Genomic DNA, 17,970 nt, shown 5'->3' with positions numbered 1-17,970 from the left:
GCAGTTTTCCTCCAAAGGGTCTGTTAGCATATACATATACATTTAATAGTTAGTGGTAGTAATGCTAAGGCTGCAGTTTGTAGCTAGTGCAAGGTAGGCCCTGGGAACTAAGCCAGGGAATGTGCTGAGCTACAGAATAATGAGTTAAGGGCCAGTGGGGCGAAGAAGGACCAACTGGTTATTTATAGGAACAGTAGGGAATTTACTGATGAAGTACAATAAACAGGTGTGGGATTAATCTATAGTTCTAGTTTAGACAAGCATGTAGGATTTATAACCGTTAGAAAGGTATCTTATTGTCTTAACTTAGGCAGGCGTGCAAGAGTTATAACCTTTAGAAATGTTATCTCGAAAATGACTGCTGCCTTTGATGTGAAGTATGTGGACCATAGCATGTAGCCATGGTGAAGCAAGATTTGTAAAAGGGTATAAAACTGTGTAAGATTCACTAAGGGGTTGGGACTTTGACTTTGGACGCTAGTCCTCAGGTCCCCGGGCCCTGAATAAAGCACCGCACAAAACAACTTTGTTGATTTGTGTTTTACTCTTTGGGATCGGGCAGCATTTTTTGGCGACCGCGGCAGGACTCCGGAGGTGGCTGGGGCGGTTCGCGAGCTGATCCACTCCACGCCGGCACCAGGTGATTCCTGGGGAGTCATCGACCCGCGCCCGACCCCGCGCCTGACGGACAACTGTAACAGGTAAGCCCGAAGGTGCTTTATTATTTGGTTTAGGTGCCTGCCTGATAAGTCGAGGCGGCGATCCTCGCAGGGTTGGGCAGAAGACGTCTCTGGTTGGTAAAGCCTAGGCGCCGACCGTTAGACGCGACGAAAGCTGCGCAGGATCGGCACTTGCCCCTCGCGGCGTCGAGAAGTGGCAAGTTTGGTTGGTTATTGGTTTATTGGTTAATAATTTGATAATCACTGTCTGTTGGTTTGTTGGTTAAATAATTTGATAATTAGTGTCTGTTGGTTTATTGGTTAATAATTTGATAATCACTGTCTGTTGGTTTGTTGGTTAAATAATTTGATAATTAGTGTCTGTTGGTTTATTGGTTAGTAATTTGATAATCACTGTCTGTTGGTCTGTTGGTTGATAATTTGATAATCAGTGTCTGTTAGTTTGTTGGTTGATGATTCGATGATCAGTGTCTGTTGGTTTGTTGGTTAATAATTCGATAATCAGTATCCGTTGGTTTATTGGTTAATAATTTGATAATCAATATCTGTTGTAGCCGTGACTGTTGGAAGTGTGTTTGTGAGATAGTATTGTGTGATTGTGTTATTATGATGCCATTTAAAACGTTTAAAGCTTTGGTTCAATCTAATGAAAAGGTTCCGGAAAATACTCCGTTAGGATGTTTGTTGGGGCGTTGGAAAAGAGAAGGGTTCCATCAAGAGTTAAAAAGGGAAAGGATGATTGATTATTGTAATCATTGGTGGCCACAATATGAAACTGGAAGTTCGGGGTGGCCCCTTAATGGGTCTATTGACCCTGGTGTGATATCCCCGTTAATGCAGTTTTTACGGGAAAATGAAAAATGGGATGAGATTCCTTATTTGGATTTGTTTTATACCCTAAAAGGCAAACCCGAATGGCAGAAAGAATGTGGTATTATGGTATTACAGGTAGAGGAAAAAAATTGTCAAGGTTGTAGGCAAAGGAATAGGTGTAATGGTTGTTTGACAAAGCTGACAAGCCAGGAAGAGGACCTATCTTTGCTTGTAGCTCCTAGTGCCCCTCCTGCAGAATTAGCTTCGGAAGAGGAAGATAGTGATAAAGAAGAAAGAGAAATAATACAAACCCCAGAAATGGGGAAGGGCTCCCAGGAATCGATAATACCTTGTCCTGGGGAGCCATCTCCCGGTCATACCCGTAATATACCGAGAACCCCTATTGCAGAAAGAACTAGACAAGGGAGGAAAAATAGGGAAAAACCCCAACTGATAGCCCCTTTAAGGGAAGCTATGGGACCTCAGGGTGAGAAGGTGTTTATTAAAGTCCCGTTCTCACCTGGGGATCTGATAATTTGGAAACAAGCAGCAGGGTCATACCGGGAGGATCCGGACAAGGTTGCTCGAGTGGTAAAAATGATAATAAAAACACAAAATCCTGATTGGAATGATTTACAGGTGTTACTAGATACCTTGATGGATTCAACCGAGAAAGAGATGGTGTTACGGGCAATGACAGAACGAGCCAGGGAAATGTTGAGGGTACAAATGATGGATGGAACTCTAAATGACTTGGTCCCGAGAGAGGACCCCGGGTGGGATCCTAACACCAGTCGGGGTTGGAAAAGACTTCAAGTTTATCAAGAATTAATAATAGAAGGGATTAGAACGGGGATGCCAAAAACAATGAATTGGTCAAAACTGTATTCCATAAGACAGGATAAAAGTGAGTCCCCGTCAGCATTCCTGGAGCGGCTGAAGGAAACTGCACGAAGATTTACTAATTTAGAGGTTGATGGGGAGGCAGGGAAATTACAGTTGGCTTTGATTTTTATGGGGCAATCTCAGGATGATATTAGGAAAAAGCTGCAAAAGTTAGAAGGGGAGGACACTCGGAACCTAGAGAAAATGCTAGAAGTGGCATGGAAGGTATATAATAATAGAGAAAAAGAGACAGCAAAGAGACATCAGGCAAATATTTTAGCAGTATTGCAACACGCTACGGGAGGAAGCCCAAGAGGACGAGGACGGGGCCGGGGTGGTATGGGTCGAGGAAGGGGCATAATTCAGCAGAATTTGGGAAGGGGAGCAATGGGAGGATTGGGAAATCCCTTCGGGGGGCAAGGAAAATTGGGTCCTAATCAATGCGCCTTTTGCAGACAGTTAGGTCACTGGAAAAATGAATGTCCAGTCAAATGGGGAGTGGGTAATGTGGGGAATGTAAATCCTATGGGAAACGCAGGAGCTACCACGGGGCCGGTAGATGTCGCTCAAGCATTTGTGTTAGGCAACTATCAAAATCAGAGCTGACTAGATCAGGATCTGAAGGTAGTATTGGAGGTAGGGGGACAAGAACGAGAATTTAGTGTTGATACGGGAGCAACACATTCGGTTTTGAATACAAAATTAGGGTTATTAAGTGATGCAAAAATTCAAGTAATAGGGGCAACTGGGCAAGTAGAAGAGAGGACATTTTTGCAGCCGTTAGACATAAAATTCGGAGGAAAATAATTTGATCATCAATTCCTGTATATGCCTAATTGCCCAGAGTCACTGTTTGGAAGAGATCTGTTATCTCTTCTAAATATGAGAATATTATTTGAAGGAGGACGAGTGAAATTAGAAATTCCTGATAAAGAAATATCTAGACTATTTGTGATTAAGGAGGTAGAGCCCACCCCAATTCCTGAAGAGGTTGAACAGGCAGTGGTACCTTGGCTTTGGGAAACCGGCACTCCAGGTAAGTCTAAGGCAGCTCAACCAGTAGTGGTTGAGCTAAAGGAGGGAGTCCAACCGGTAAGGATTAGACAATATCCGATTAAGTTAGAAGCTAGGAAAGGAGTAGCCCCCATGATTGCTCAATTCTTAATCCAAGGTATTTTGCAAGAATGTGAGTCAGAATTTAATACCCCAATTTTTCCAGTACGAAAACCCAATGGTAAATATAGGTTAGTTCAGGATCTGAGAGCTATAAATAATATAACCAAGGATATCCACCCAGTGGTGGCAAACCCCTATACTTTGTTAACATCTGTGTCTGAAAGATTTCAATGGTTTACAGTAATTGATTTAAAAGACGCTTTCTTCTGCATCCCTCTGGCATTTGAAAGTAGGAAATATTTTGCATTCGAGTGGGAAGACCCTGACTCTGGCCGGAAGAAACAGCTTACTTGGACACGACTTCCGCAAGGATTCAAGAATTCCCCCACAATATTTGGGAACCAGTTAGCCAAGGAATTGGAGGAATGGAAAACAACACAGGTAAAAGAATCTCCCTTTTCTCATGTAATACTTCAATATGTAGATGACATTTTCCTGGCCACAGAAGAAAGGGACATTTGCCTAAAATTAACTATAAGCTTATTGAACATGCTAGGCCAGGCTGGATATCGGGTCTCGAAAGAAAAGGCCCAACTCATCCGGACAAGTGTGTTATATTTGGGCTGTGAAATAACACAAGGAGTAAGGCGATTAGGAGCAAATAGAATTGAAGCCATCTGCACCATACCTATTCCCCGAAATCATCAGGAACTAAGATCCTTTCTAGGAATGGTAGGATGGTGCCGGCTGTGGATCCCGAATTTCGGACTCCTGGCCAAACCCTTATATGAGGCACTAAAAGAGACACAGTTACGGTGGGACAAGCCACAGCAGAATGCGTTCCAAGGGCTAAAGCAAGCACTAAAAGAAGCCCCGGCATTGGGACTACCCGATTTAACTAAGGACTTTCAATTATATGTAAATGAGAGACAGAGACTGGCTTTAGGAGTACTCACGCAAAAGTTGGGATCATGGAAGCGTCCGGTCGGCTATTTTTCGAAACAACTAGATGCAGTCAGCTCTGGATGGCCGTCCTGTTTGCGAGCCGTGGCAGCTACTGTACTATTGATTCAGGAATCAAGAAAATTGACTTTGGGTAAGAAAATAGAAGTGTTTGTGCCTCACATGGTGATAACAGTTCTGGAACAAAAAGGGGGGCATTGGTTGTCCTCCAGCAGAATGTTGCAATATCAAGCAATATTAAGGGAACAAGATGATGTTGAGCTAAAAGTAACTAACCATATCAATCCAGCAGAATTTCTCCGCAGTGAGCAAGAAGAAGGCGAATTGACCCACGACTGTGTGGAAGTCATTGAACAAGTCTTCGCTAGCCGCACTGACCTGAAAGACGTGCCATTGGAGTCTCCGGACTGGGAACTGTTTACAGATGGATCCAGTTTCGTCGAGAATGGGACCAGGTATGCGGGTTATGCGGTGGTAACGCTCCTCCAGGTCGTGGAAGCTAAAGCCCTCACCCCGGGAATATCAGCGCAGAAAGCAGAGATTGTGGCTTTGATTCGCGCCTTGGTTTTGAGTCAAGGAAAGAAGGTAAATATATGGACTGACTCTAAATATGCATTTGGAGTTCTGCATGTCCATGGAGCATTATGGAAAGAAAGAGGACTGTTAAGTTCTCAAGGGACATCTATAAATCATCGAAACGAAATCCTATCTCTTTTGGATGCTGTGCATAAACCAGCTGCAGTAGCAGTAATGCATGTGAGAGGACATCAGAAGGAAGAAGGAAAAAATCTTCCAAGGAAATAATCTAACAGATGCTACTGCTCGGAAAGTGGCACGTGAGGTTTGAACACAATTGGCATTGATTCCGACAAAGGTAAGCCCAGTCACTCCTCACCTAGAGCAGAAGCCCAATTACTCCTTAGAAGATGAAAGACTGGCCAGACTTGTGAATGCCCAGAAGAACGCGTTAGGGTGGTATGTGACCGACACAGGGCAAGTATTAGTACCTGTCAAGATCATGAAAAAAATTTTAGAAGCAGAGCACAACAAATGCCACTGGGGGGCAGAGGTATTGGTTAAATTTTTAAAGAAAGAAATCATTTCTAACCAGATGTTGACTTTAGCTAAACGAGTTAATGCAATGTGCCCAGTCTGTATAAAGAACAATCCTGTAGTGAGGAAGCAGATTCAATTAGGAAAATTACAGGTAGGACCAGAGCCAGGTGATTATTGGCAAGTTGACTTTTCAGAGTTGCCCAGGACTCAAGGGTACAGATACCTTCTGGTATATGTATGTACTTTTTCGGGATGGCCCGAGGCTTTTCCGTGCAGAACTAACCAGGCTAAGGAGGTGGTCAAAACCTTATTAAGGGAAATTATTCCTAGGTTTGGAGTACCCCTGGGAATTTCATCAGATAGGGGACCACATTTTGTGGCCGGAATAGTACAAAACATAGCACGAGTGCTCGATGTTAAATGGAATTTACATACCCCATGGAGACCTCAATCAAGTGGGCAGGTAGAAAGAATGAATCAGACATTGAAAGGTCAGATCAAGAAAATCTGTCAAGAAGCTAAGATTCAATGGCCGCAAGCATTACCATTGGCTTTGTTAAGAATCAGGATTAAACCCAGGGAAAAGGTAGGAGTAAGTCCATATGAAATACTATATGGCAGACCATATCATGCAACAACATTAAAAGGTGATCCTCACGTGGTTGGGGACCAAATGCTCTTTAACTATGTTCTATCTCTTAACAAGACTCTTACAGCTTTGAGAGGTGCTTTGCAGTGGAACCGCCCTCTGCCGCTGGAAAATCCAGTCCATGACATCCAACCAGGAGACCGGGTGTATGTAAAGAACTGGAGCACGGACCCCTTGAAGGAATCATGGGAGGGTCCACGTCAGGTGATTGACAACCTTCACGGCGGCAAAAGTCGAGGGCATCAACAACTGGATCCACTACACCCGGATCAAGAAAGTCCCTACTCATTGGGAAGTGCAGCCACTGTCTTCCACCAAGATGGTTATTCGAGCCAAACCCACCGACCCAAGGCCTACATCTTAATCATTGGACTGATCATGTCATGTCAAGTAACTTTAACTCATGAATCTGTTGTGATTACTGTTCTAGAGCCGGTGACTATGGCGGTTGAAGGAATGAATGTAAATCTGACTTGTTCATTCACCAATGACCAGGGAGCTGGATCCGAAGAAGTCAATGTAAGATGGAAAAAGGATATGGATTGGGTAGACACAGGTATTGTCACAACTTGGGATATGAAAACACAAATGGGAAACACTACCCTACAATTGATAAATGTAACTTCGGGATCTGAAGACAAGTATTTATGTGGAGTCTGGATCAGAGATAGTTTCGACTACGGTAACTTGAAATTACGGGTAATGTCATTATTAGGGGATGGTACCAAGAAGGGGGATGTTGAGGTCATTCCAGCCTCAACCTATGTAGACATGTGGGACAGTCCTCCTTTGCGAATGAATTGTACTTTCCGATTGAAAAACGAGTGTGAATATGGGATACAAGTTAAGTGGTGGAGGGAAAATTCTCAGGGAATGTGGAATCAAATCAGCGAAGGAGTTAGCTGGTGGTCCGAAGGAACCGTGGGAGGAGGATGGTTAAATATTACTGATCTGAAGATTGGGAAATTCGGAAGTAGATACTTGTGTATAGTCTCATGTGGAGAAATGGGTGACTTTGGAATACGAAACGTCAGGGCTTGGTCGCATTTGAGAGGTGGAATCACTGGCCAACGTGGGGTCTATAGTGGGCGGGGACATGCAATAACTGCAGTTTATCTTAATAGCATCAGAGGAACTCACAGAAGAACTCGAGCCATAGATGTAACATTTCCCCGCAGTCAGGAACAGGAAAATTTGATAGTAGGATTAATTCGGGACTTTGGTAAAGTGCAGAATGTTTCCTCGATTACAGCTTGTTTACCTTTACCACAGGCAGCCGGGGAGCCGATACCGTGGGGAATCATCCCAGTAAAAACTTTACCCAGGGCATTCGTGGATTTTACTTGGAGTTGTAAATTGATACCAAAGGAGGATGTAGAAAAGAAGGAAGGATGCCAATTAATTAGGAATATGTTGGAAAAAGATTGCCAGCAAATGCCAGGCTACTATGCGTGGGTTAGTAAAATGAACAAATGCATTGTGGAAGGACCAATAAGGGAACCCTGTAATAAGGTTTGGATGCAGGTAAAACGCACAAGAAATGAAGAAGTATGTCAAAACATTACGCAATCACAGTCTTTAGAAGACGATTGGGGAGCAATTTGGGGACCAAGTTTATTAGAGACATATAGTTACCTAGGAACTGTGAATTGGTGCATTGAATGGATAGGAAATAAGAACCAGACTTATACTAGAGTATTAACAACAGAGACAGCTCAGAGGACATCAACTGGGACAACAGAGACATGGAATTGTTCACGAGTTATTACTTGTGATACTCCAGAAGCAGAAATAGGTTTGGTACCAGTAAGAGTGTTACTCAAGTGGGGATGTGAATGTAGAGGGTACAATCATACAATTAGGGGAGAGATGGCCGGTAACAAACAAGTAGATTGCAAAACTACCACTATCAGAAGCCCTGGTAACTTGGTCTGGGTAATGGGACATGGGAAATGGACCACTCATATACCGATCGATGGGATGGTAACTCAAATAACTTTAGGAGTTCCTACCTTATGTCCATTCTGGAAACAATCTAAACTTAATAAACAAGAAATACAGGCCAGGCAAAGGAGAGACATAGGAGATGAAATTATTGAAGAAAATGAGTGGCATGAACCGTCAGGGGGAGTAAAATTCGGATGGGCACTAGAATCTTTATTTGCACCTATCTCCACATATCGAAATAGGGAAATGTTGTATAGACTCCTGGGACAGACCGAAAGATTAGCAGCAGCCACCAAGAAGGGATTTAAAGATTTAAATTCACAATTACAGGCAACTACTCGGATGACATTGCAAAACCGGATGGCATTAGATATGCTGTTACTAAGAGAGCATGGAGTTTGTGGATATCTGCATGGGAAGACAGATCATTGCTGTATTCATATCCCAAATGTGACAAAGGAAGTAGAAAAAGATATAGATCAATTGGAGAATATTGAATCTAAAACTAGGGAAATAGCAAAATATGCGGAATATAACTGGATTGGAGCAATATTCAGCTCTCTAGGGATCCAGGTCTCTGGTTGGATATCCTCAATTGTTCAATATGCAATAATATTGTTGATATTAATTGGAGTTGCGTATGGAGTTTACAGAAGTCTTCTAGGAGTAATCACCAGAGAAGGAATTCATACCCGGAGAATAATGAAGGCTATGACCAGGAACGGACAACCGGCTGGGAACACACCGCCTCCTTCGTGCTTAGAGACGGTTACATGAAGAATGGAGGGAAGAAGTTGAGCATCCTTGCAGAAAATTGAAGGATGCTCAAAAGGGGGGAGTTGTTAGCATATACATTTAATAGTTAGTGGTAGTAATGCTAAGGCTGCAGTTTGTAGCTAGTGCAAGGTAGGCCCTGGGAACTAAGCCAGGGAATGTGCTGAGCTACAGAATAATGAGTTAAGGGCCAGTGGGGCGAAGAAGGACCAACTGGTTATTTATAGGAACAGTAGGGAATTTACTGATGAAGTACAATAAACAGGTGTGGGATTAATCTATAGTTCTAGTTTAGACAAGCATGTAGGATTTATAACCGTTAGAAAGGTATCTTAATGTCTTAACTTAGGCAGGCGTGCAAGAGTTATAACCTTTAGAAATGTTATCTCGAAAATGACTGCTGCCTTTGATGTGAAGTATGTGGACCATAGCATGTAGCCATGGTGAAGCAAGATTTGTAAAAGGGTATAAACTGTGTAAGATTCACTAAGGGGTTGGGACTTTGACTTTGGACGCTAGTCCTCAGGTCCCCGGGCCCTGAATAAAGCACCGCACAAAACAACTTTGTTGATTTGTGTTTTACTCTTTGGGATCGGGCAGCAGGTCCAGTAATGATGTGGAAAAAAAGCCTGGTTCTTCCTCTGGAATCCAGTGGAAAAAGGTTGCCTTTGGCGTTCTAAGCCTCAGTTTTTTATCTAGGTAGGAAAGGCTTGGCTAGTCCTCCTGGCTGGAGTATCTCCCAATAGGATGATGTAATCTCATCAGTTATACAGTAGGACTCAATGGCCCATTAACAGAAGATACTTCCTACAGAGATAAGGATGATCACCTGTTGGGGGTTGGTTCTTTCCTTTTTCCCTCTGTGGAATTTTCCCCATTGTCATGCTAAGATACCTGTTGACTAGGCCCTGGTGGCAAGGGGGAGGGGAGAGAAGAGGGAAACCCCCCGAGATTCAAACATCCAGAAGAGGAAGCGGAAGGCGGGGCCTCGGCCCATTCTCCCCTCGGAGTTCAGAGGAGAAGGACAATCGCTGCCTCTTTCCCATCACCGCCATCCCAGCGTCGGGAACCATCCTCACTGCTGTCGGACCTTGCCCTGCTGTCTTCTTGCTGTAAACTACCACCATCCAGCACTCTGCTGAGCACCAGGACCGACACCGTGAGCGGAGGGCTCTCTCCATCTCTCTCTCCCCCTGGGACAACGCTGCCATCACCCCCAGCCCTCCTGCGGCTCTGCAGGACCTGCCCGCCCCCAGCACCGGGAACTGCAGCTCAGAAAGGACTGGGACTGAGTTACTGTTCTGTTTGTGGGTAATTTCATAGCTGTTGTTCTTGTTTGTCTTGTTAGGTATACTAGTAAAGAACTGTTATTCCTACCCCCATATCTTTGGCTGAGAGCTCCCTTAATTTCAAAATCATTATAATCGGAAGGAAGGAAGCATCACATTTTTCAGTCCAAAGGGAAGCTTCTGCTTTCCTTAGCAAACACCTGTCTTTCAAACAAGGACAGCCAGGGACCTGATCCTTTATGTGCAATGTGTTACCGAGGATGTTGCAAACACCTGGGCTTTTATGTGGCAATTTTTATGGAGGGTGTTGTTCCAAGGGAAATGGTGCTTCACATGTGAAGTTTTGCTTTTCTGTCACAAAGCCTTGGGCATGCTCGGGGTGGCAGTGTGGGATATTTGTCCTCTGAAATGGGTCCTGTTTGGTGTAAAATAACCATTTTTTTTACTGGTTTTTGGTTTTTTTGTCCCTGAGGAGTATGAGGCTGACCAGTCCGGTTGGTGTCTGGGAATGGGGGGGGGGGGGGGGGGCGCTGTTCTGGGTTCCAGCAGCACTCCCAGGGCTGCTGCTTTGAGATGTAATATGGAACCCAGCAATCTCTGTGCTCTGCAGATGCGGGAAGGAGTGGAACAGCAAGTGGCAAAGCTGGGCTTTGCTCCTTAAATCCCAGAACAGCTGGGTTTAAGTTCCATCAGCCAGGGGAGGGAATGAATCCTGGTGCCAGCTGTTGGGGGGCACTGGACTGGTGTTAGCATCTTCTCTCTTATTTTTTGCATGATGTGATTGTCCCTTGATGAGAGAAGTCAGAAAACGAGGCAGGAGGGGGAGCTCATTTTGTTTCTGTGAACTCCAGGCTTGGGGCAGTTGCAGAGCACTTTGGTTTCAAATAATGCTGCCCAAACACAGTGAACTTGAACCTCTCTTGGGCACTTTGGGATCCCTCTGTGCCACTCTTCCTCAGATCCTTCACCTGCGAGGTGGGGGCTCAGAAACCCCTGCCCCTACTTGACAGGTTTTTACATGTACAAATTGATTTTCTTAGAGAAGCCATCAGGCATAATGAGAATCTATGGAAAACAGGGGGTTGGTACACTAGCTGATAGTAGGTCTTGGGCTTTTCTTCTTTTCTTTAACTTGTTCTTAAAAGGATCCCTCCACTGGAAAACTGAATGGGGAGGGGAGGGAGTTGCTTTTCATTTTTGGAAGTATTGCTTTGGATTTTGGTATGTCAAGTGACACCACCAAAATAAGATTGGAAGAACTGAGCTTCAGGACTCAGCACTTAATTATTTTAATGTGTTTGTGTGGGTGCAGGAAATGCCAAATCCCAAAGCAATTCTGTTATCTGTAACATGAAGTGCAATAACAGCTTTAAAACCAAGTGCTCGGTGTGGGGTTTTCACATATGTTTTTATGGTCTAAAGGCTTTTCTTGTGCCCCAAAAGCCACAAGGAACCTGCCAGAAGCCGGCCTGCATTGAATATGTGGGATTTCATTTTGCTCTTGGATTCTTCCCTGCAGTCTTCTCTCGAGTTCTTGTTCCAGAGGGGCTCTTACTCCAGAGCCATACGCGGGGGGGGGGGGGGGGGGGGGGGGGGGGGGGGAGGGAGGAGGGGGGTGCGTTGCCTTGATAAATGGGAATGAGATTGCCCAAGTCTGTCAGGAAAGCAAAACCATGCCCGAGGTTTGTTTGGCCAAAGATGGACCATGAAGACATCCGTACTGGCACTGGGCGTGAGCGCTGATGCTTTTGGGTGGTGTGGTGCCTCTGGCCCCTCAGAAGTCAGGGCGAGGCTGAAGGAAGGAGGGAAGCTGCCACAGCTGCAGGTGAGGGCAGTGCTGGCTGTTTCCAGCTGCTTGGTGCAGAACTGGGAGAAGTGGGAGAACAGCTTTCCTCCTTCTTTCTCTCCATCACTGGGCAGAATATTAGGATGAAGCTGCACTAAGCTATGTCAACAAATGTGGGTTGTTGATTGGTTATTTTTCTTCTGGCTCTTTTATGTATTTCCAAGTGATCCAGTGAGGAGCAAGTTGCTGGCTTACATGATTTCTGAGTGACCTGTCACGGAAACGGGCATCTCTGTGTGCACGTGCTTCCTGGCAAATCCAGATGAGACATGGAAATCCTAAGGGAGGATTTCCAGCCTTGACCACACGTGACACAGGCTTGTGAAAATGGAAGTGACCTTGACAGAATAGCAGCTGTGAAGTGAAGCAGAACTGAAATCCACATAAGCAGAAAAACCAAGTGAAGTGGTACTTCTCGGTCATGCGTGCACCTCGTGCCTCTGCCTGCTGCCAACACTCGGTGGTGCAGCTCGACAGAGTCCCTTTCAGTGTTTGTTGGGTTTGATTTTTGTGGTCAGTTCCCATAACCAACTCCCCTCCTTTAGTGGATACATCCCTGGAGTGGGACCAGACTCACCTTTAGCCTGGAGGAATTCTCTGCTCCCCTGGTGTTGTAATGCACATTTATGTTTTTGTGTTGCACTGAGGATGGTTCGTTCTGTTTCACTCTCGGTTTGTATCGTGGTTGTCCCCTTCCCTTAACCCCTCCCTTTCCCCTGGCCAGCCCTGAGTGGCTGTGATACGGGATTCCTCCGCCCCTGAGTTGGGATTGAAAATACCCCGTGTTTCCCATGCTATCTCTCTTCTCCCTGGAACCCTTCAGGACAATAAGCTTGGATCATCCCAGGAAAGAGAGCCTCCTCTCATCTTTTACCTTTGTCCATGTCAGATAAAAAATCCCCCATCTCTCTGACCCTGAGCTAGCCGAGGCAGGTCAGAGAGACCAGGGGGAAGATCTGACACCCTGGAAAGGGGGTGAAGCCAAGGCTTATGAGTAAAGGGAAGACAACCACAGCATGGGCATTGTGTCCTCGATGCATGCAGCACCACGTGTTTTCCAAGTTCCCAGCACTGATGAATGTAAACAAGAAAATACCTGTTCCTTCAAGTGTCCAGCTCTCCCCCGCCACCTCCCCTGCTTCCCCTGCTCTTATCCCTCACTTGCCAAGGTCCTGCATCTCCCTGCTCTCCAGCTTCAAGTCACCTTGTCCTGCCTGTGGCTGAGAAAATACGGGCCTGAGGTTCTTTTAGCAGCAATCCATTCATTTAAAGAGCACAAAGAGCATAAAGTGCAGAAGAGTCTTTAGACATCCAAAGAAGGGACTCTGCTTTTCCTGTAGTTCTCCTTCCTGTTTTCACATGGGCCGGAAGGATGGGCATGGCCAGTATTTATCATATGAAAGTGATGTTACTAAATTTGTCAGGAGTTCTGATTATTATTATTATCATTATTATTATTCATTTTCTGACAGAAAACATTCTCATTTTGCCTTTCCCACATTGTTTACAGGTGCTGCCCAGGGCGGACATCTGTGGCTTCAGACAGCAATTGCCTGGGAGGAAGGGGAGCCTTTGCACAGCTCACCTGCACAGCTCAGGTGGATAGGACAGGGTTGGTGTGGCCTGAGAAGGCATGAACAGCCGTCTGTGTTCTGGAGTGACTTGAAACCTTTCTCTGTCAGGTTTTGGAGGCATTTCTCTTTGGGATTTCTTGCAATGCAGCACCCTGGGTGTCCCTTTGTGCAAAGTCCAGTGGAGGGGTCCCGGTCCTGCCTGTGCTGTGAGGTCAGTCAGAGGATACAGGGTTCCCCTTTTCCTCCCTGCTGGGATGAAGTGCCTTGGGAATCTGGAATCTGGGTGAAACTCCAGCTCTGCTGGTGTCCAGGGATTCGAAGTCCGGGGGACTGGGTTTACCTGTGGCTTTCCAGGTCAGCAGGAGCAAGAGGAAGTGGAGTGCCAGAGCCGTGTCCCATCAGGCTGTGTTTCCCTCTGAGGACAGAGAGTCCGGGCTGAGGTGAGGTTGCCAGGAGCGCTTGGGTGGGCAATCCAGGGAACGGGGAGCTTGGAATTGCAGCTGCTGCTGGATCCATTGCCTTAGGTCTGCTCCGTTTTATCTGTGCCAAGTGGGATTTGTGCTGAGGAGAGAGGTGCTGTGGTGAACGAAAGGTGGAGTAAATCCTCTCTGGGGATGTGCAGTGAAGAACTAAGCAGCAGGGAAGGAGAAGATTTGTAAACAATACGACTGTTTCTGACAAAAGTGGGGTGGAGCAGTGATGGGGTGGTTGGGTTTGGCCTGGGTCTGTTATTCTTTGTGCAAATTTTAAATTCTGTAGTATGATTTACTGTCCGGGATCTTTCTAACAAAAGCTGACGGAAATTTAGGTTTGCATTAGAAGTTGGGTCCATTCACGGCAGAAACTTGCTGAGGCTGGAGGACTGGAGTGATGGCTACTCACAGGAAAGGTCACTTGTATTAATACTGTCTCAGATTTCCCTCGGTGGCTGCCAGCCCTGAATGGCTGTGAGTCTGTGCTCTTCTCATTGGGGAATTGGAAATAATTTCAGTATAATTAGAAATTTTAGAAAAATCCAGCTAAAAATTTCACCTTGGTCCCGCCTAAGAACAGCTGTAAATTCAAAGGCAGAGAGAGAAGATGTACCAGCAAAGGACAGGAAAGGGGAAAGGTTTCAGAAAGCATTTCTGTGGTGTAATTAATGACAATTTCTGACGACCAAGGGAGAAGAAGATGAACTCCCAGCCATTCGGGCCTGACAGTCCCCTGCAGCGAGAGCTCAGCACATATCCCCAGAGGCCAGTCCAGCATGTGAAAGAAGAAAAAAGATTATTTCTTTTGCTTCAAAGTTATTTCAGGTTCTTAAAGGCCAACCAGCATTTGCTCTTGATTGTGGTTGGGTGACCCATGAGCAGTAGGCGGCACGGGTCATGCCATTGATTTAGCTGAAAGCCCCGGTGTCATTTAGAGGGGAGACAAGAAGTGTTTGTGTAGGAAAATGCGAGGGGATGTCCAGGGGAGTGAGGAGGCATTTTTGAGGGGATTGCTGAGGTAGTTGAAGGGAGCCCGGCAGGCGGTTCCTCTGGGAAATTTCTCCGAGGCCCATGGGGAGCACAGCCAGGACTCTCCAGGGCTAGCAGGCAGGGCTCAGACCTCGGGACTCTGTGTCCTCCTTCCCTGGCAGCAGCCGGCGAGAAAGGGAGGAGAGGCTCCGTGTAGGATGAGGCCCGTGGGAGAGAGCAAGCAGAGGAGCGGCCTGGGGCTGGAGAGGGGCAGGAGAAAGGCAAAGGGACCTTGCTGGGGTCACTGGGGGAACAGAATGGACACTTGGATGACCAGTGGAGGTGAAGAGTGGATCTGAGTTCACCTACAGGGAAATAAGGAGGGGATCTTCTGGAGGGAAAAGCTGAGGTGATGAGTTCAGTGACCTTGGCACAAGTTGTGTTTGCAAAAAGTGGGACCAGAGGTACAGGCGATGCAAAGCCAACCCTGCTTGACCTCTGAATTCCGGGATAGTCTGTCAGCACACCAAGCTAGGAACTGATGGGAAAAATAAAGCAGCACTACCATTCTGGACCTCTGCATGGTATTCACCCAGAACTTGCTTCTCAAGGACTAAAATGGAACAAAAGCTATAAAAGAAATGTAATTCCAAGAGGGAAAATGGTCTGCAAGAAACAAATCCACGTAGGCCTGGATGCTGATCCCTATTGCTGGTCCATGAGAGCATCTGACAGGTCACATTTCAAATGGTTTGATTTGACAGGGAGCTGGTTTGTTCCTTCTCATGAATAGGATCATTGGCTTGGCATGGGCCAAGCCACTTGACCTTTTCCATCTAGGTAAAGAGTTAGGGAACTGTTTGAAAACCTGGTCCTGGACGTAGACAGCTTGGCTCGGTATTGCTGTGTAGAAATAGGAGAATATCTCTTCTGATTTTTCTCTCATCTTTCTTGCACAGCTGTTTTTGTACTCCTGACTTGCGTTCGCGTCGGGGCCGTGTGGCTTGGAGCTCGGGAGCCGGATCTGTTACTTACCCACGTCAGATTGGTCTGCACTGCTGCAGGAGATGAACTACAGGCTGACTTGGGAGCTCGGAAACAAGGAGAAGAAGCTCTTTTGTCTCTCTGCAAAATGGTTTGGCTCCATCCGGGCATTAAGTCAGGGAACTAACACTTCATTTTTAATGTTCTGTGCTCTGCCATCATCGCTGTGAGCCCTGAAAGCCTCCTGAGCTGTTCTCATACAGACCTAACTTATTTGGTCCAAAAAAAAATCTTAGTTTTGTTTGTTAAAAAAAATGCTATTACTGTGTGCAAACTCAGGGAGAAGATTTTATTCAACACCTCTCATTAAAGGGACATTAAAGCTCCGTTTTCCTTTTTATTGAACAGTCTGAGACACATTATTGCTTTATATCATTTTTCTTACAGGCGTTTTTAACTTTTTGAAGAGCCAGAAAGACAGTTTGTGCATATGTGTGTCACGCATACGCATCCTCTCTCCAATGTAGGATGGAAAAAAAGGCTGCAGAGCTTCCTGCAAGGGGCTGTAAGTGCAAATCAAGAGGAGCCAGAGGTTTAGATGCTACAAATTACCATTTCTTAAAAGAACCCTATGTATTTCATGCTATCAAAACCAGTACGAATAGGAGACTGAACTCGGGCATTGTGATGATCTCCTTGGGTTTTAAAAAGCTTTAATGGCCTTAAAAGACATATCACACTTAGTTTATTTTTAATTCCCTTTCATTAAATTTAACAAAAGCCCTGATCCATCACTGCTGTTGTGATGTGTGACAAAAGCCCATCTTCCCTGCATTTGGAACAGGTGAGAGATGGAACTAAACCCCAAGAGATTTTCTGCTCCCGGACTGTGAGTTTTATTGGCTGTTCTCTGCCAAATCTGGTCAGTTGTTCGTGAATGTGTCCATGAGGGGAGATGAACATGCCAGTCCAGATAGGCAAGCATGCAGTGCCAGAAGGAGAACCCTTGAAATGTAAACCGGGATTTATTCAACTGACTCACAGGTGTGTGCTGAGCCCAGGCCCTGTATACAAACGGAGGGCCAAACGTACCCTACAAAAAGACATCAGCATTGTGGGCTCTTGAGTTTGGCTTCCTGGGGGAAAGTGCCACCTATGTCTAGCTCTAGGTTTCAGGTTAAATTTAGGTTAATGTTATTATTAAGCTTAGGCTTAGCGTTAGAGTTAGGGTGCGGGGTTAGGTTTAGGGATGAGGTTTAGGGTCAGGGTTAGGATTAGTGTTAATATTACTCTTAGGGTTAGTGTTGGGTTTAGTGTTAGGGTTAGCGTTGGTGTTGGGGTTAGTGTTCGGGTACAGGTATGGGTTACGTTTAGTTTAGGGAGAGGGATAGGGATAGGGATAGGGATAGGGATAGGGATAGGGATAGGGATAGGGATAGGGATAGGGATAGGGATAGGGATAGAGTTGGGGTTATGGTTAGGGTTAGGGTTCGGGTACGGGTTAGGGGTTAGGGTGACGGTTATATTCTGTCAGAGCTTAGCAAGAGAAGCTGTCCTAGAGCGGGCTTTACATGAGATAGTTGCCCAATTCCTGAAATTCTCTCCATTCCTTGGACAGAATGGAGTGACACCACAGCAAACTAGCACGGAAGTTAGTTATTAGAACCTGGAAGTAAAAGGCAGGGACAAGAAATCAAAGACGGTGAAGGGCAATACCTTCCTGCTTGGCCCGCGTAAGTCGCATCACACCCACCAGGTTATTGTGTCTTTTCCTTATTCACTGCATCTGCCGAGGAGTTCTTTGCATTTCGAAACCTAATGGCAAAGCGCTTCCACGTAAGGCTCAGAGATGTCTCCCAGAGAAAAATGTTCCAGCGGAGAAACTTGCCCTGCTCTGTTTCCTCCTCGTTTCCCACATGCTGTTGTTGTGGTGATTGCCTTGGCCATGGAAA

The sequence above is a fragment of the Cinclus cinclus genome, unplaced genomic scaffold (assembly GCF_963662255.1).
Source record: "Cinclus cinclus unplaced genomic scaffold, bCinCin1.1 SCAFFOLD_41, whole genome shotgun sequence".
Classification (NCBI taxonomy): Eukaryota; Metazoa; Chordata; class Aves; order Passeriformes; family Cinclidae; genus Cinclus; species Cinclus cinclus.
Note: the sequence above shows the minus strand (reverse complement) of the source record.